Source organism: Argiope bruennichi, chromosome 9 (assembly GCF_947563725.1).
Source record: "Argiope bruennichi chromosome 9, qqArgBrue1.1, whole genome shotgun sequence".
NCBI classification, from domain to species: Eukaryota; Metazoa; Arthropoda; class Arachnida; order Araneae; family Araneidae; genus Argiope; species Argiope bruennichi.
In genome coordinates this window covers 14,597,689-14,618,331 of record NC_079159.1, presented here as the reverse complement: position 1 = coordinate 14,618,331, position 20,643 = coordinate 14,597,689, and the positions used below count along the sequence as shown (strand labels likewise).

Below are 20,643 nucleotides of genomic sequence, written 5' to 3'. Positions count from 1 at the left end.
TCCCATAGTAAAATTCACACCACCATAAAATACTCGCTAAAATCAGTTCTTTTATTTCATTGTTCATATTGGTATTTTTAATTTAAACCATAAACAATTTCTACGAAATTCCAGTGTCAAACAAAAGCTATTCAGCAAAAAATTTGTCTCTATTAGGATTTTAACAATAAAGGGAAAAATTATCAAAATCAAATAAGAAGATTCGATAATCATTGCTTACAAAATAAAATAACTTAATTTAATGCTAAATCCGTTTTAAAGCAACACTAAGGCTGTATTGTGGCAGTTTTCACAGTACTGAGGATGACGAGGACGACGCCTGAGTTTGCAACCACGCCTATAAATTTTTATTGAACACCAGCGGCAAATTTTTTTGGCCTCGATGCTTTGAAAGTGCATCAATCCTGCTTACACGTCGGTCCTTCGGCGGAATTGGGTTCCGAACCTAGAACTCTATGGTGTCTTCGTCAAGACCTTGGTACTAAGTTACCGCTGCTTTAAGAGATGAAATAAGCACATCCAAAAGTAGTTTACTCTCTCTATATTTTAATTTAGTTGTTATTGAAGTGAATCTCAATTTTTTGTTTTAAATACTTATTCTTAAAAGAATATACTTTCTGTTTGAAAATGCTACTTTTAAATTAAAAAAAAAAGAAAAAAGGAAAAGAAAAGAGAAGAAAGAAAGAAAAAGAAAAAAAGAAAAAAAAGAGAAAAAGGAACAAAATTCGGTATTCTCAGTGCATTGCTTATCTTTTTATTTTTAAATGGCTTTGAATATCTTTAATAAAAAAATAAGGAATGCATAATTTTATTTATCATTTAAAACGCGTGTCATCATCCTGTATATAATTTTCGTTATTATGAGATTTTCTATTGGATTTAAAAAGTGTTCAGCGTGAAAAAATAACTAGAAATGTAGCTTTAGAATATTACATAGCATATAAATTTTATGGTTGTTAATATTAGAGAATTTCTTCTACAACTTCTGTTATTCAAACTCATTTCCTACAGCCATAAAAAGAAATTTTAAAGAAAATTTATTAAAACAATGTTTAATTCAACAATAGCAATTTTAATCCAATTATTGTTTGATATAATAGCAGTAATTTTAATCAAATTATTGCTCAGTTCAGTTTAGTCAGTCACCAGAGAATTACTTTTGAATAATGGAAAATAATATGCTATGTGACCTTGAATGAGAAATAATAACATGGAAAATGATTTCACTTTTGTTACGACTATTTCTTGATCTTTCTTTATCGTGATGAATGTAATTATCTGAATCAAAATTTATGCTATGCAACTTTATTATTGAATTTAGTACATAGCAATTTTAGTTCTTTTAAATATAAATTGTATTTTTTCTGTCTTGCTCAGTTATTCTGAAATGTTATTTTTTACATACGCTGGATAAAATTATGTAGAAAAATAATCACAATGTGTACCTTATTAAGTTTAGGGATATGCTAAGAAATATGGTATTAAATTTTTTCCAAATTGAAAGAGGACAATTTTAAGTGATTCAAAATTTAATTTATTTGTATAATTTTAATATAATTGCATTTGAGAATATTTAGTTTTTATTTTAATGTCATTCATTACAATTATATATGCAGAACGATTTTCATTGCAAAGATTAGTATTTAAATTTCTAAACTTTAGTTTTTCCACCTGACAGAAATGAAATCAAAATCTTTTTTAAAATTAATAAATCAACAAAAATCAATGTTACATATCCGTGTACAATAAAATCCTTTCTAACTTAAAACCAATAATATTTAAAAATAATTTTAAAACAGTTTAATTACAGATATCTCAGTTTTCAGCATAAGGTTAAAACTGTATGTATTGCTATTATGTCTCCTCTTCTAATGCGAAAGAAAGCATGGATGATACAGGATATCCTTTCCAATTATGATTTTATAAGTCATTTCTAAAACTTTATAGATAGGTATATACTTCCGATTTGAAAAACGGCCTCTACCTGAGGAGTCCAGGTTCGAAACCCGATTGCATCGAAAATCCGTCATATATGTGGGCCTGGTGCTCATTAAAGATGGTATCTTGGACCACAAATCTTCCCATTAGTGTAATGCGCAAGTTTGGAAAGGACATACCTGCTCATGTGTCATCCTCCTTATCTACCTGGAGTTCAAAATTACGAGGCCTGTCCCAAAACAAGATTTGTGCTACTTTCAAACGAAAAATTAATCTAACTAAACTAAACAGAATTAAAAAAAATGCTGGCAAATTCAATGACGAAAATTTTTTTATGTAGTTTGTTTGAGTTAGTAAATATACTTCTAAAATATTCTAATATTTTTACAGTCTCCAGTCCGTTAATTACATTTAATAAAATATTTTAGAGATAATAGAGTGTTAAACAATTTTTTTTTCAAAAACTCCATTCTTCTTTTGAAAGTTAAATTTTAAATATCGCTATTTTAAACCATTTCAACGGCCGCCTCGGGGGAAATCCATCCATCAACGGACTCTATTCGAGTCGATTGATTCCTTATGTTCAGACTAAGATTTGAATTAACTTTTGACAGCATTAATATTCGTTTTAAAACTACAAGATGTGCCAAAAAAAAATAATAACTTGGGTTAACGAAGACGAATCGAAGCTAGCATTTTCGTGATTCCTATCATGTGGAAATTATGAGTTAAACGATTTGTTCAACTATTGCACTTTAGGTGCAGTAGCCTCACACGTATATTGTAGAGTTTCAATAAAATAAAGGCCCAAAACCTGATTTTTCGCCTGAAAAATTGAAATATTATATCTCTTGTCTCAGAGATTAAAACCTCGATTAGTTTAATTATATTAGATTTCGTTTTTTGAGCACACGAGGAATCATTCGGAGCAAACCTCATAACTTTCAATTTCAAAATAGAGGGGACCCTTGATAAGGCATCTCACTCTCTAAGTTTCAAATCACACCGCCGTCACAGAAAGACGTTAGATTCATGAAGTCAAATATAACGTACATGGTATGGCTAAGCACACATACATGGTAGATCGTCAAAAGAGTTTCACAGTTACCCAAGCCATCAGGTTATTGCAACTCCTTACATTTTCGGATTCATGCGTAGTCACCTCCCGCAGTCAATTTTGCTTTTCTTGTTCTCTAAATTCTCAGAATTAATTTTTATTCTGATTTCCATTACTTTTACCTTTATCCTAATCTGAAAAACAAACAAAGAAAAAAAAACATTTATTCTTTTCCAGTTGCGAGGTAATAAAGAGAAAATATTGCCGCATTGAAGAAAGACAGTTGAATCTCCATGGCCGAATGGTCACGGCAGTGGTCTCATACTCAAGAGACAATCGCAAGTTCGAATCCCGCTAGAGATAAAGCGATTCATAGTTGGTGTAAATATTTAATTCCTTGATTTTATGTTTCCCTTTATTTCATGTTCCAGAAGATTCTGGACCTTTCTTTAGTTTACCAGATAAGTGTTCTGGACTTTTCTTACTGTCTCCAGAAAAGTATTCTGGAACTTTCCCTGCTAGTATAAAAGCAGAAGAATGTGTTCTTAGTTCAGTTAATAAATTGGTTTAGCTCTACTTCTTGTGTGTGTCATTCAGTGTTAAACTAAAGTAGCTACGTGACAATATTGTGATTTTCAAAAACTGGACTTCGAACTAGTCTAGAAAATATTATTTGTAATTCGTATTATATATTTTCGGTTTGATCATTTTTTTAAATTATACGATTCACTGTAAATGAAAAGGCAATGGTATTTGCCTATACACATCGTTTGATAATCCATGCCTTAGACTACGATTTATCTACTAAACTCGTGCATTAGATTTTATGAATTTTTCTCTTTCGTAAAGTTAATTCTGTTCAAAGTAAATAATTTTTAGTATTTTATTTATTTAATTATTATGATACCATTGACATTTTAAAAGCTGTTCTAGGGCAAAATATGTGTTCGTGATTTCTCATATGAATTATTCCAACTATTGTAACTGTTGAAACATTAGAACTCCAAGATTTTGAGGAATCTTTAAACAATGTTCATTACATGCTTCTCTGAATCAGAAAACAATATTCTCGGATTTATGTTTGCAACTGAGTAAACACAATAATTAAAATATGTAAAGAGCTAAAGGGATGCAAATTGTTGTGCAATATTTACACCCAAATATTAGATTTCTGCTAAATTCATCAATAGGATATTTGTTCATCTTCCTGTCTATGGGTGCATATAAATGAGATGGCTCAAAAAACAATGAGCTGATCAGATGAAATTTGTTGCATGATCTTCCCGTCTCTGTCATAGAAGGGAGAGGGTGAGTGAAAATGCAAGAATCGCGCTTAAAGTTTTTCATCTATGTCTGATTAAAGGTAACAAAAAAATTCAAAAATGAATGCACTTTTATTAATGAACTAATTGCTTTTCAAATGCATCTGGTTTGTCTGGAACAAAATGTGTGTTTAATTCAAATTAAATATCGTATGCAATACTTATTAGAAAGTATTTTTATGTATTAAACTGTGATAGATATAAAAACCGTATTATTTTAATAACGTCTAGTGAGACGCTATTAAAATAATACTGTTTTTTAAGCTGTGTTTGTTGTGTATATCAATATCCTTAAAGGTGTCACTTCCCATGACATCACAATGTTATTAAAATAGTAACTCGCAAAGTAAACTCATGTTCTGGTTGGAATGAATGAAAAAAATGAAAGATACGCGATTAAATATGTGCTAAAACAATGAAAACTTTTTGAATTCCATTGCAACAATGAAATGCATTATTGAAAATTATGCAAAAGATACGTTTAAGAAATTGACAAACTTCAGGAAAATTTTACTATAACTAATTGTAAATTATAGAAAAATAAATTTCGGAATTTTTGAAAAATGCAAAAAATTATTTATGCCCAATAAAAGAAGTTATCGCTTAAAAGCACCAAATTCTTACTTCAATTTAATCAATTAAACTTCCAATTAAAATTTTCGGTAACTCTCTGAGACATGCCATCCCATTCTATGAAGTTTATTTAGGCTAAATCTTGTCTGTGGATCAAACGTTGTCGCCTTGTCGTGTGACAGCTGACTGATACATGCACAAACACATTCCTTTTTATTAGTAATAAGGATTGGGAATTATAGATTTGCACTGAAATTGAGACTAAATTCATTGTCTGGTTTATATTATTAGCTCTTATGTAATGCGATGAAGCAAAGTCATAAAAAACCAGGAGGAATAGGTTCTCCGAAATTTTCTCGGATATTCTCTGATAAAGGTGTAATTTTTGTCCCCACTCTCACATAAGATTTTCAGCTGTGAGAAAGGTTTTAAATACAATAAAGGCTCTGACATTTATTTCCACATATAAGAGTTGTGTGTTTCGTAGTATAGTATATAAAACTGTTACGAGTATATTACTATCCACATGCCGTTGACGAACAATAATTAGAAATAGCCTACTAATGTGCTATCTCAGGTGATTTGATTCAATATTTGGTCTAATAAATGTGATTGCAGTTAATACACAAGTACCCGGAAAGTCTATATTTTGGATGCCATTTTTTAAAGCCGATTGAAAACAAAATCTGACACAGAGCTACAACAAAGTCTCATTTATTTAAATCATTGCGCTTACCTTAATGTGTATGTACAGACCAACATATGGGCAGCTCTTTGACGGATGACGAAATGACAAAAAATCTACTCATTAGATGTTAAAATTCTGAACCAAATTTAATTTACGTAAGTTGTCACGTTTTTGAATTATAACATCTACATATGTGCAAAAGTAGAGACCGTCAGACGATCAACAAGTTACGAATTTGGCTCTAAATTTGATACTGTTCAGATGTTAAATCTGTATTCCAAATTTTATTTTATCTAGCTCTTTACATTTTGAAGTTATCGTCTAAACTTACGTTCGGACAATCAGACATACAGACTTCTTTTGAATTTATTTCATTGAAAGTGTAATAGAAATATAAAAATTTCGCGTAAAGACCATATATCAAACTTCAACTGTTTAGCTCATAGCGTTTTTGAGTTAACGCGTTCACAAACAGATAGAGAGAGCGATAGACAGACATAATTCCAGAAATGTGTTTTCTAGGCTCGAGAATATCTGAAGCGTAGAGATATGTCAAAATCTTGAATTCGAATTTATTGATAATGATAATACTTCCTTTCTATATATTTCGTATAAAAAATGAAAACTTATCAAATTAAAAATTTAAACGTATTAGATACTTATGGAATACTCAAACTACATCACAGGTTTATGTTTAATCATATTTATCATATATTCTTATTTTTTAATCTGTGTTTAGTATTTTCTTTCTAAAGATATTCACTATCTCAATATTTCTTAACGGTATTGTTTTCCGTTTCCCACTTTTTAAAGTTTTCTTTTTTATATGAAAGATTCTCTCTTCTATTCAGTTCACTGAGAAAAAAAGTGATTTCACAATTCATTAAACCAATAATATGGAACCTTTCATCAATCTTTTTTTTTCTAAAATCTCCTGTTGAATCGTTTTATTCTCTCAAATAGAATCACCATGTAATTAAAATTGATATATTACGTGTTAATTGAGCTCTAAAAAGAGTAAAATAGTGCTTATCATCAAAATCACGTAACTGCACAAAATTTCGAAACCGTTATGCATTAAGAAAAGAGTGAAAACTTAATTACATATTTCCCTCTTTACAACATTTTTTAAATACTAGTTACTACTGACATCTAACAACTAACAGAAGCAAAGCGTGCAGAACCACCTTATGTATGTTATAATGAAATTTGTATGGCTCGATCCATTTTTATGTCATCACAAAGCTACCTCACTGAGCGATGCTTGTAAAGTCATATACTCTACTTACATGCAAAATGCTCACATTTTGCATGCAAGCTACTATTACAAGCAAAATGCTTGCAAATATAAGAAATCACAGTGAAGTATTCATTTATAATTGCTCTTTGATGGCGTGTTGCTTTTATATTTAAAATGAAAATATTCAAAGAAAAACTTTCTGGGAAAATACCATGTCGTGCCAAAGGTATTGTTTCGTTGTATTGGACGGAATTGGTTTGGGTTTTAGCCTGAACAGATTCAGACAAACCAGATCAATATGTAGTAGTGATTTTTGATGAAAATCCACTCTGTTTCCAATGTACAGTGTCCTATATTTCTAATATTCTAAATAATTCTAACAATAAGTGTATAATATAAAAGCTGAATACGAAATATTATGCAAGTAATTTAACTTTTTGTTGGCTCATTATTTAATCTAAACAAGTAAATCTGAATGAGAACTAGGGAAGTATATATATTTTTTGATGCACAAGTAAATGACAATGACAACAGTTGTATAGATTAATGATTAAATAAATTCTAATACGAAAACACGTGCATAATTAAAGCAAACATAAATAGAATTTCTTAAATGAAGTTATGTTCATCTATTGATAATTTCTGTTCATTTGAAATTTAAACCTTAAACCTTTAAGTTGTTCGGCATTTAAAAAAGACATTAAAGTATTACTGTTTTATGAAACAAATGTTTAATGATGATATATACTATTTTCTCTAAAAGTTTTCGGTGACCCTTTTTCCTATGTCTAGTTCTTCATTTCACATTATTTCTCAGAAGCAACGTATTTTCATTGTGTTTTCTTGTGGTAGAACTGTATACCTCCTAATGTTTTTACATGAGTCTTGTAAGCATGCCTTCATACACAGATTTCTGCATAATAATTGAAATAAATTAATCAAAATAAATTTCAAAAAATTCATCAATTAAATGAAAGCATTTTAAGGAACACATAAATATATTATATATATCTTACTTCCTTAGTATGTGCATCCAATAAACTGTTTTTATCAAATCTTTTTACCATTTTTTAATTAAAAGTTTAAAACACGTTATAACAAAATATTTAATAAACTATTGCTCTTCATATTTCCATTTATTTAATTAGTCAATTTCGACAGCAGACACAATACAATCTGCCTTCATGAGCAAAAATATAAATAATATTAAGAGCTGTATTTCGTCAGATATTTGAATATAAATCGTGATTCTGTAGTATGCTAGCATTAATCTAATATGAAGATTCCACCGATATTTTTCCAGGACCTCTGTTTAATTAATTTATTAACGTCATTTTTTATTCGGATGATTTAGGCGTCATTAAAATTATTAAAATCTCGACGTTATCATAAAAATAAAAAAAAGAATTTGTTCCTGACATATTGAATGAGCTGACAGGTGTGGTTAGAATTTCTATGAAAATTCGAAGGTAGGAAATTTCGTCTTTATTCAAGAAAACTTGTAAGTAACGTTCATATAAAGTCAACAGTGCGACTAAATAGAATCAAGCATTTCTAAGCGATGACTATATGAAAGTGGTCATGATATATTTTTTCTAAAGAAAAAGTTGCATTAAAGATCTTTCGGAATTTAAGAATAAAATCTTATAAGCATAATTTTATATTCAGAGAAATTTGAATAACCCAATAAACGTTACTATGTAATAAATTAAAAGTAATTGTAAAAAGAAATATTACTCTAAAATAAATTAGTATTAAAACTAAAGCATTTTATGACCAGTAAATATTTCAAAACTTCTAAAGTGCATTTTCTAACTAAATTGCATTTGAAGCTTCAATCACTCATTTCTATTAGTTAAGTTTTCTAAAACAGCAAATATAATAGTGTTATCAGGACGCAAATCTTGGTTGTTTTCTTCTCAATGGCTTAAATTTTGGATTTAAATTTAAATCTTGGGTGGTTTCGTTACTTATTGTGTGATTGCCATTTCGATATAATTACATATTCAGAAACCAAAGACAATGGTTTATGGATTTATGAATTACGGTAAACTGAAAACTGAATCTAAGTATAATCGCTCTCTATAAAATAACTTCACGAATCTCAGTCAGTTACACATTACAATAAATAATTTTGGAAGATGCAAAATTTGAATTAGGCTTTTTTTCCTTTAATGCCATTGCCAAAAATATTTATAGAGGGTGTTTCTAAAATTATAAAAAAAACTTTTAAAGTTAAGTCATGAATACAGAAATAAGTTAATTTAACAATAATACATGGAGTCCGCTGGTGAAATAAAACATGATTTAAAAAGAGAACCTTGCAGAAATATGAACCTTCACACACAAGGATATTTTGAAAATAAAATTTGTGAAGCGTAATAAAAATTTCCTTCTCTATTGCCCTCCTGCCTTTACATGGTTTTTATTTTTATTTTTTTAATTTCTTTTATACGAAATATACCAAAATAAAATATTGTAATCGTTAAAAAAAATTGATATTTGTCGAATTTACACGTTTCAAATCTACCATATTACGAAAAATGCATTTTAGGAATGATGCGTGTCGGTCTGTGAACGCAATAACTCATTAACGGTATGAGCTATACGGCTGAAATTTAGTATATGGACTATAGTATTTTGGAGGAAATTAATTATTCCTACTGTCCGAGTACAAGAGAATACAATAGCTACAAAATATAGAAAAAATACGCAGATAAAATCTGGTACACGGGTTTGACATTTAAAATGCATGTGCGTATTAAATTTGGAAACCAAATTTTACAAGTGGTTGGCCGTCTGTCGGTTTGTGCTTTTAGAAGCATATAAATGCATAAACTCAAATGAAATTTGGTATGAGGTTTTGTGACTAAAGTTATAGTTCTACATCAAATTTTGGTTTCAGTAGGTCAAAAAAAAAATGCTTTTGAAATACACATTCGGTTTTCTGGTACTTGTGTATTAACCGCGACTAAGCGATTAAGCAGCAAAGATCACATATTAGAGTTCGTTTATTAGAGAGTATGCAAATTGTGTGGAAAGGCCACTCCCATTAGTTCTTAGATACATTTTTTTCATCATGCAACTGTCGGTTTGGGAGTTAACATAGCAATAAAAGAAATTGGTTGATGTTTTAAACATTCAAAATTGGTCACTGTAAGCGCAATTGTGAAAGGGTTTTTTTTCCATGTCCTGCTTCAACAAATACTTGAAAATACTGCATCCAAAATTGCATTGCATTTCCTTGAATGATATGATTACCAAGGAAAGTTTTTATAACTTAACAATTCATTGTCGTCATTTGCTTTACACGGCAACACTGAATATTCTTAGAAAAACGACAAAATCAAAATCCCAAAATTTTTTAAGCTCAAACAGTTAATCTATCAAAATCTATAAAATACTGCCAATTTATAACTTTGTATTAATAAGTTTCTGTATCGAATGTTTATTTTTCTGCACTATTACATGTCATTAGTGTCAATAGCACTTATATAATGCCAAGTAGCTAGGTCATTATAAGAAGAACCCTTCGAGTGCTGCTTTGTTTCAAATTCAAGCGCATTTTATGCAAATAATAATCATATTCTGTCCCATGTTCAATTGCAAAAACGACTTATATCTGTGAGAATGAACTATTTTTAATCCTATGACTACTAAGCGACATTGTTCCACCTGTAATTAAAATTCGTAGACAAAGTATTAAAGTTTGTCCCATGTAAATACTTTTGTCTCAGTAAATACTTTGGAAACATTTCTCTATTGCAAAACTGCTTCAATTTATGGGAGACTATTTTAATTTTTATTCCTTCTTTGAATGCCTGAACAGTTGAGAACTAAACCACTTGCAAGTTCTTCTAGTGGTAATATTTTAAGTCAATGCCAATTTGCGTGCGCTAAACTATTAACGGTCTCTTTACGTGCTTCTACTTGAGAATGTAGTAGCCCCCCAAAACATAGTCATTTAGTTTTAATTACTATACTTTTCGAAGGCTGATTTCAACATTTCAGGTAAATTATGAGGATGGATGGCGCTGCAGTCACTCTTCATTTTATTCCTCAACCTGAAATCACTAAAATTATGCGAATGATAAAGTGGATGTCAACGCACATAATAATGATATATAGTATATATGTATACCTAACTCTTAACTCCTAAATTTGAATCGATGCTTCGTAGCGAAAAGTGTATTCAAAAACAAACCAAAATCAGCTGATTTTTTGTTTTAATATATTTTTTAGCGTTTTTTTTTTAATTACTAGAGACCGCTTTCGTTGAATTTTTGGTAATTGGAAATGAAATAAATTTTTGTGACAATTTTCTTCATTTTCTAATGGAATCACAGCAAGTTAAAAAAATAGTTTAACTGGAATATTCTAAAATAAAATTTTAAAAATATGCAAAAAAAAATTGTGTAATTAATTATGGAATTTTATATTTGCACTTAAAAAATGTCTTTTTTAAGAGAAAAAAGCAAATTTGATATATATATATATATATATATATATATATATATATATATATATATATATATATATATATATATATATATATATATATATATATATATATATATATATATATATATATATATATATATATATATATATCCTTAATGTTAAAGATTTAATTCTTTTTTATTTTTTAGTTTAAAAAATGCAAGAAAAAGAAACTATTTCCATCACCATCAAGATATTTCATCTAAATATTTCTGAGGAACCTCCATCGTTTTTGTATTCCCTGAATCTAAAGAATTATAGGGTGTTCATTAATTATTGTCGGGGTTTCCGTACCTCGTAACTTTCGAATAAAAAATATAACGCAAAAACCGATTACGTATTCGTAAATTACAACTCAAAGAATTTTATTATGATATAAAAGTGTAAAGCTTGCACAATTTGCACTTTGTAAGCATTCAGCTGAAGGCGATTATGTATTCGTAAATTGCAACTCAAAGAATTTTATTAATGATATTAAAAAGATTAATGTATTTGCACGTGGCTGCCTTTCGTGGCTCGTAACACATCGAGACGAAATTCGATTTCCCTCCAAGTGTTCTCCAGCATTTGTGGGGTAGCATTTTGGATCGCAGTAACAATTCTGCCCTTCAATTCATCAAGAGAGGGCGTAGGGGTCTTGTACACAATGTTCTTGACAACCCCCATAGAAAGAAGTCCAGCGGTGTTATATCTGGTGATCTCAGAGGCTATGGGATTGGTCCACCTCTTCGCATTGTTGCCACGTAAAATTCTTTGAGTTGTAATTTACGAATACATAATCGCTTTCAGCTGAATGCTTATAAAAGTGCAAATTGTGCAAGCTTATCACTTTAATATCATTAATAAAATTCTTTGAGTTGTAATTTACGAATACGTAATCGGTTTTTGCGTAATATTTTTTATTCGAAACTTATGAGGTACGGAAACCCCGAGAATAATTAATGAACACCCTGTATTATTGAAATAATGATCGTTTGCCTGTAAAACTGATACTCAATAGAATGCTCTAGAAGGACGAAATTCGGCCTGTGTTTTACTCAAGTTGTAGATATATGTCCTATTTTGCTGAAAGTTTTCTAACAGAGGAATGTTAACATGCGATCGTTTTTACTAAAAGATTGAATAAGCTAGTTGGATGCAATTTGACATTTTTTCAATATAAATTAATTACATTTTATTTCCAAAAATATATCCATAATAAAGGCAGTAATAGCATACATTTTGCAAATGCATTTTAACTTTTCTATATTTGCTTCACGGAAAAATTGTTTTAAATAATTGTAAAATATAATTGTTAATTGTTTTAAATAATTGTTGTTTTTAAAATGAAATCTAAAAGGGAAGCTGCTCGAAGACGACATGAAACTGAAGAGAGGCATAATATACGAATTCGGGCTGAGAGAAAAGTTTGGGTCTTCCATTACGTATAAATATACGGAATTATAACTATTTATTCAATCGAGTTTATATGTCTGGAAGTGTTATCAACATAGAATTGATACTGAGTTTTTGTACAAATTTTCGTGCCTTGTCTTTACAGAACCAACTGAATTTCAGAAATTTCTTCTACAGGTAAGATTTGAAAAACTGTATTCAGAAAGAAGGGGTTTAACCAGTTAACTGTTTCGACCTCTTCGGAAAATGAGTACCTAAATTGTCACAAACGTATATATATTATGTAAATATAATAAAAAATAAATTGTAAAAATGAAGCAATTATTATATAAATTTAATAATTATCATTAAATAAATACATCTTAACGCAAAATGTTCTTTTTTCATGACGAATATACTCGTCAAAGAGAGTTAAATGGTTAGGTATGTTAGGAAAAAAAATTAATATCATTTATAGAAGAAAAGGGGGGGGGGACAACAACAACAACAAAAAAAAAAAAAAAAACGGAGGAGATAGGAAGAGGTGGATTCTAAAAAACACCTGGTTATAGTCTAGTTATTATGATTTCTTTTTCATGTTGACCCAGCTTAGACGAGAAATGGAAGCTAGCGTATTTTCATATTTGTATCATATTTGTATTTTCATATCAGCAGTCACATAAATATGTTTAAGGAAAACTTACAAATGCTTTTATTAATAAGATGTCTTCTTATCAATACAGAGGATTAGGTGTGCATTTGGATAGTGTTCTCTGAAAATATTTCTGTCCCGATTTTCGTCTGCTGTATTGTAAGTAATATCAAATGTATCTCTTGAATTTTCATTCTAATGAGTGGTTTCAAGCTGAATCATAAATTTCACAGATGTATAAAAAATCCTTGCTATTTAAAGCTGAAACGATCGGTAATATTCATATGACTGATTTAATACTTAGTCTTGCTTTAAAACATTTGGGTTTAATGCTTGAGTAATATTTTTAGACACTTAGGTCACTTTTTTTTTTTTTTTTTGCTTTTGAATCTATAAATTTATATTGATATTTAGCTAATGAAAGTATGCATTGTTTTCAATTCAGTGCAAGAATCAATATATAAACTTACTTTTTCATAAATATTTTTTCTCAAACAGAACTACACTTGTTTTAATTCCATCCATAAATATTTTTCTTACTATAATATAGTCATTTGAGAACATTTCCTTATAATTAATCGTGAAGTTTGGATGCTTCCTTCCTGATTCTTTTATTTAGCCAATTACAATTTTTTTTTTTGCCTATCAAACGCAAATGCTCATATCATCTAACATCTATATATAAAATTATTTTATGTATTTGGATAACGCTACAACTTTTTCTTCTTTTACTTCTACACGTATACTTGATTCCAAAGTTGAACTAGTACGTGTTGACTTACGTCACATGAGTATGGACTTTTTCATTTGTTAGTTTGTTTAACTATTTTTTTTTCTACAGAATAAATTCTTACAATTTTCTATTTAAACAAAAACCTTGTGTTTTTTGTTTTGTTTATTATCTGGTTCGGTGGTAAATATTGATACTGTTTAAATGCAGTGAATTCTCTCAAGTATAAATTGATGCTCAAGAAACCCGCAACAAAGTAATTTTAAGCTTTAAATTATTATAAACATTAAAGCGCATTGTTTTAATAGCTTCACATCTACGCTGTTTATTGTGTACATATACGCTGTTTATTGTGTATTGTGTTTATTGTGAATTGGTTCAGATTAATCTGAACCAATTCACATGGAATCAAATTGTTATTAAAAACACAACTGTCAAGGTCATCTGCTATCTTCCAGTTGCATGTCTTTCATGGGGCTGCTACTTCGCTTTCTAATTTGTCATAGAAATTGCACAGATTATAAACAGAATCTTTCTGCCTCATATTTTAATAAATTCAAGAAAATGACGCGATTAAGTATTTGATGAAACAAGGGACAATTTGATGAACAATTCAAACAACAATTTGAATTTCTTCGCAACAGTGAAATCTATCTTTAAAAATGAAGCAAAAGTTTTATTTTTTCTAATTTTTGCAAAAATTAAGTTAAGAATTGCACGGCAATTAAATGGATACCATGAAAATGATAATAAAATTTTAAATTTGGTAATTAAATTATTTGATGTAGAAAATCAGATTAATATAGTTATGTAATCTGAAGTTATCATGAAAATGTTCAGAAAACCCTCTTGTCTTTTAATGAATTAAAATTCCGCTAAAAAAAAAAATTAAAAAATCGCCTCGAGATGCATATTTCCACACTTCGAAGTTCATTTGATATAGAAGATAAGGAATTTATATATATATATATTTAATATTTCGATTCTGCTTTAAACTGAAAAATACCGAAGTATATAAATTCGTCTGAAGTGCGACAATACTCAAATTTAAATAGATTGAAATATTTCATCCATTTAGCTTGATTTGTTTTCACTTTCTGGTTTGCAGAATACACAAAGAGATATTATTGTCATCATTACATTATTTTCCTTAATATTTTGATGAATCACCATGTTTTATACCTCCCAAATTATTAAAGAAACTTTTTCTGTCTCTTTAAGAACATTATATTTCAAAATTTTGAAATATATTTATTCATAAAATAGCCAAAATACGTAATAAAAAAAACGTAAAAGAATACGTAAATAATGAGATAAAGAATTACACAAAATAATAAAATACAGGGAAAGGTTTAAGTGCTTACATTAACAAAATTATTTTTCCTTGATAAAATGATTAGAGAAAAAATACGTAAAATTAAAATCACGTCACAGACCTACATGCATTGTGCTTGAGATTTACTACTTTACAGCGGTGAGTTTATGACTAGACGAACAAGGCAGCTGCCTAAGTCCGCTCGACTGATAGGGGGGCTCAGGCAGATCGATTCAAAAATATTATGCGAGTTGTCAAATAAAATAATTTTAAGAGATACAAGTTTTTATCATAAAATATTATCATTGCAATCGATTGGATTATTAAAATCATTAAAGTAATTGATTTTTATAGTATATCGCAATATTAATTATTCATTAACTGATTATGTAAGATTTCTTTTGATAAATCCTGCAAAATAATGAACTGCAATTTTATATTTGTTTGAAATTTATTATATATTAATATTATATCATAATAAATGTATTTTTTATTGATAAGTAAGAAAATTACTAAATAATAATTTTGTCTAATTTCTCATATTTTTTTTTACTTTAGTTTTTTTGTGCATGATACGCATTTAAAAATATATATAAAAATAAAAACATACGCATTTTCTTACATTTGTTGAAATAAAAAATTTAACTAAAATGTATCATTAACGTATTGATTAAGTTGAAAAATATATTCAAATGTGAAACTAAATGGATCTGTTACTAAAAGATGGACCTCATTAGACCTCATGATGTGAGCTGTCCAGGGCAGCAAAATGTCTAAATCCGCCTCTGTTGCTATCTACCATAATTATGTAGGAAAGTTGATTTCCTACGAATCTCGGATAGACACTACTTTTAATTTTTATTTAGATATTTAAAAAAAAATACAAAATAATTTTAGACTGTGTTGGATACCTTAAAAATTTGTATTTTATAAAATTTTTATGTTTCTTATTCTTTTCAGCATACACAAGGTATTCTCTCAAATCTTATACAAATAGTTCTAAACTTTTAAAGAAGCATAGATATTTCCTGTTAGAAAAAATTTTTAGATGTTGTAAAAAATTATATTTCATCTTGCTAAGTCAAAAAAATGTACTTCTGAAAATTTTACGAAGTCCAAAGTTTCCCAGTCTTTTTAGTCACATTTAGTAAACTATCCTTGACAGTCAAACATTTAAATATAAAAAAGAATTTTAAAAATTAAAATCTTCTATCATAAATTTTAAATTATCATATGAGAACATTATTTTTTTTAATTGCGTGGTATTAATCCCACAGAAAAACATAATGTTCTCATATGACTCTATTTCGCAATCGCCAACATTTAAAAAAGCGATATATATATTTTTTTTTATTATTATTTCAAAATTTATCATGTTCTAAAATTTTTTTCTCGAGCTCAGAATTTTTTTGTTGTGTGAAAAACCAGTTTAAACCGATTTTAAACAATGACGTGATTATCTGTTTACGCATGCGTCGATATTTAGAAAACGGTGTTCTATCCCCCCCCCCCCCATCTTACCTGCGATCGATGACAGGACGTATTCCTTAGGGATGGGCATGTGATGACCCTTAGGTCTCAACCATAATTCCCGCCAATGTTGCTGTTGCGGAGGTCCGGTCATTCAGTATTTATTATCCGTGTGCCTTCGGACGAGTCGGAGAGTCAGTGATATGACTTTTCGCCTATCTCAAGATTGTTAGAACTCCAAAACTTTATCTCGCGGTAAGATTTTTTTTTTTTTTTTTTTTTTTTTTTTGAAAATTTGGTGTTTAAACTGGTTTGAAATGATCTCGTGATTATTTCGCCAACTTTTAGAAAAGCAATGGTTTTTTCCATCTCCAAACCGTTTTTTTTTTTTTTTTTTTTGCAGTATTGTAATATATATGCGTATGTGTGTGTGTGTGTGTGCAATGAAATTTTCAAATATAATTTAAACTTAATTGATTTTCTAATTTTCAGCTTAATTTGGTCCATAATAACTTCATTCTAATATCTCTTTTTTCCTGATTCCATTCCACTTTTTCTAGTTAATTAATGCAACAGAAAGCTCTTAAAAATACTTTAATCAGCGGTTCACACGCTCCGAGTGAAGGGATAAAAATTGCTGATCTAAACAAATTCTTCTAAAAGATCTCTATAATACCCTTACCTAATTCGACACGTATGGAGAAACCTCTGTCAAAATCTCATGGTATGTAAGAACCAGAGATAAATAATTTCTCCCTTTTTATGTTTCTTTTGTTCTTGTGCCGCTTTGTAAACGGACGTGTTTTGTCCGTGCTGCTTGTAGATAGATCATGCCTCCCGGGACTATGTAAAATGAATTTAAAAACTCAAAGTTCTTCCCTATTTTTGGCCCCGTTTTTGCTTCAAAATGATATATATATATATATATATATATATATATATATATATATATATATATATATATATATATATATATATATATATATATATATATATATATATTATATATATAGCCAAAAATTGATGCCTCAATGGCGATAAATCGCCAAATTTCTGCCCGTGCATTTTGAGGCTTCAAACATCCAAAACCAAAACAACATCATATTCTCACATGATAAAAAGAAACTGAAATTTGACCAAATTGAAACTGAAATTGACCAAAACTGAACTGGTTTGTAACTGAAATTGATCAAATTTTTAAAAAATTCTGAAATTCCTTATTTTAAGCCAATCAAAGCCATCTAAAACAATCGCTGCACATTGATTGGCGTATCTTCTTGGAGCGCTCATTAAAATGTAGACGTTCAAAGCTTCACAATTTGGCCTGTTTAAATTTTTAAGACTGAAACTTTTTTGTTTAAAAATGTTAGTTTGTCATGAATATTTTACTAAATATGATCATAGGACCAGGGAATTGTATGAAAATGTCCACTTAGTAATTTTTTCAGTATTACTTTTAATCATTTAATCAACGAAAAAATATAATATTTGCTTCGTTTTTCCAATTAAGTATAAGCATATTACTAATTATTTAGATATTAGCTGTTGGTCCATGATCAAACTGAAACAGCTAGTAAATTCTTTAGAAACAAACGAATTCGTTTCGATTCAGCAGGGCTGAATATTTCACGCACCATTAACCTTGATCTCAAAAACCAGGAAGATATAAATTCTAATTCGAGTTCAACTGTTTATTCTGCCTGTTGCTATGAGTTCAACTTTTTATTCTGTCGAAGAAAAATATATTTTCATATTCAGACGCGACTGGAAATGAATAATAATTTTCAAAACTAAAATCGGGTCTTTCTCAACGAATCAAACTAATGTAGAAATACATTACTAATATGGCTCTATAAAATTATGTCACCAAGTATAAACAGAGTATAAACAGAATATATTTTCTTTATGAAAGATAGTTCACGCCAAGCACCGTCTTGGTATCGAGTTTTCGAAAAGCAGCTTTCAAAGTCCGAGAAAAGGGGTACAATTTATCACGGACGCTTTCGCCGGAGAAAAATTGTTTCGCTAAGACGCCCAAGTAGGAAAAAAGTACCAAAAAATGGTCCAGTTCATAATGGGAACTTAAAGAAAATGTTTCGAAAATTAACGACTCTATAATCTCATAAATCAAAGACGCACCAAAGGAAAAATATTTTTTAACGGTTAGTAATAAATCATTTTTCTTATCACTTTTCAGCTTTCTTTTCTCATTTATATACATATCAATAAAAAAGTTTTTTTTCTTCTTATATATATAGTAAACAAAATAGGCTATTGATTTTAATGGAATTTTTAAGCCATACATTTTATCTTCTTTGTCAAACTGTTATTATTCGTATCAGAAAAAAAAAGTGAAAGAAAAATTAATGTCGAAAACATATGATTTTATGCTGTGACATTAAAGTTAATTATTTGAAATGGTCATGTGAACAAGTAAATGATTAGCAATTTAGAAAAAAGTGTCATCCTAGCATTAGAAAGATAAATGAAGTGATTTTTTTTTTCTGACAGGGAATTGGATTCTTCCTTAATGCGTTTAAAATCCTCTTCAGAGCTCAATAGAAAAACTGTCTTCTTAATATCTAAATATATCGATTGTCTAATTTGGGGTAGGTTTATAAGTCTAGTTGGAAAAATCTTTAAATGATGTAAAAAATTATATTTTATGTTGTTTGAGAGATCATATATATTTAACATAAATGTTGAACAATCTAATTTTGTATACTCCCCCCGTCTTGCCATTGATATTTTATAAAATATCTGTGATACTGTAACATTTTAAATAATAAAAATTCAGTCCCCTGAGATTAAAACTGATCTAGTAATGAAAAGTGGAAAAACACTATTCTAGACAAATCTTACTGCTAAATTTGCAATCTTGTAAGAAATAGTGAGGATCGTTTACAAATTGAAATTATGCTTTGCTATGTTACTTCCTCAGATTGTTCCTTAAATAAATTTGTATACGATCCCTACTTTGATTTAACAGCTGTAATTCTGTCAAATTTAGTCTTTAAACAAGATTTTATATTCATATGTTTTATGGCTTTGGCAATTCTTTTTTTAACTATCGTTAATAGGACCGAAAAGCCGAATAACAATTTGGAACTCATCATTTTTCCAGAAATATACATATTTATTCAAACAAGCGGCATCCAATTTTTTCAACTTTACTTTTATTGATTTAAATAATGAAAAATATAATTCTTTCTGTCATTTAAATATTTTCCGAATTGAAACTATATAACTATACTTGATGATTTAGAAATCTGAAATCTTTAGAAAAAAAATCTGAAAATTAGATTTTTGCATCAGAATTGTCTTATTTCATTTAAATTATTATTGATTAGAAATTTGAGCAAAAAAGAATGCTCTGATTTGCCGATTGTAGAAAAAGAAAACGAATTTTAATGAAAACTAATCTAAGCCTCTCTTTTTTAAATATGAATTGATTTTTTAATTGTTGTTTTTATTCAGTAACTTAACCCAAATATTTACAAAATGAACTGACTTCAAAATACCGTTTACCTACATATAAATGTTTTGAATATTTTTATTGATAAGTTCGTTCATTCATCGTCCATTTCTGATTATTATAAATGCTAAAGAAAAAATATAACCGTACAAAACCTTTTAGATCGAATAATATGAAAACCGAATCTTGGCATTTCGAACATTGTATTGAGGCTCATACAAAAACATATCCTCTGCAGTATTGAAAGTCAAAGCTATCGTATTCCCATCAGGGAAAAGAACGTCAAAAGGTGTCAAACTGCTCAGTTCT

The 20,643-nt window shown here is 28.8% G+C and overlaps 1 protein-coding gene across 2 annotated transcripts in view; it reads left to right on the top strand.

Annotated features, from left to right (window-relative positions):
- Positions 1-20,643, top strand: part of LOC129984748 (uncharacterized) — a 143,824-nt gene that overhangs the window by 6,298 nt on the left and 116,883 nt on the right. The window contains exon 1 of one of the 2 annotated variants that reach the window (XM_056094697.1): positions 13,471-13,503. The exons of the other annotated variant lie outside the window; for it this stretch is intronic. The gene's annotated coding sequence lies outside the window, so the exon portion shown is untranslated. Of the gene's footprint in view, positions 1-13,470; positions 13,504-20,643 lie in introns of those variants that run through there. 2 annotated transcript variants of the gene reach the window in all.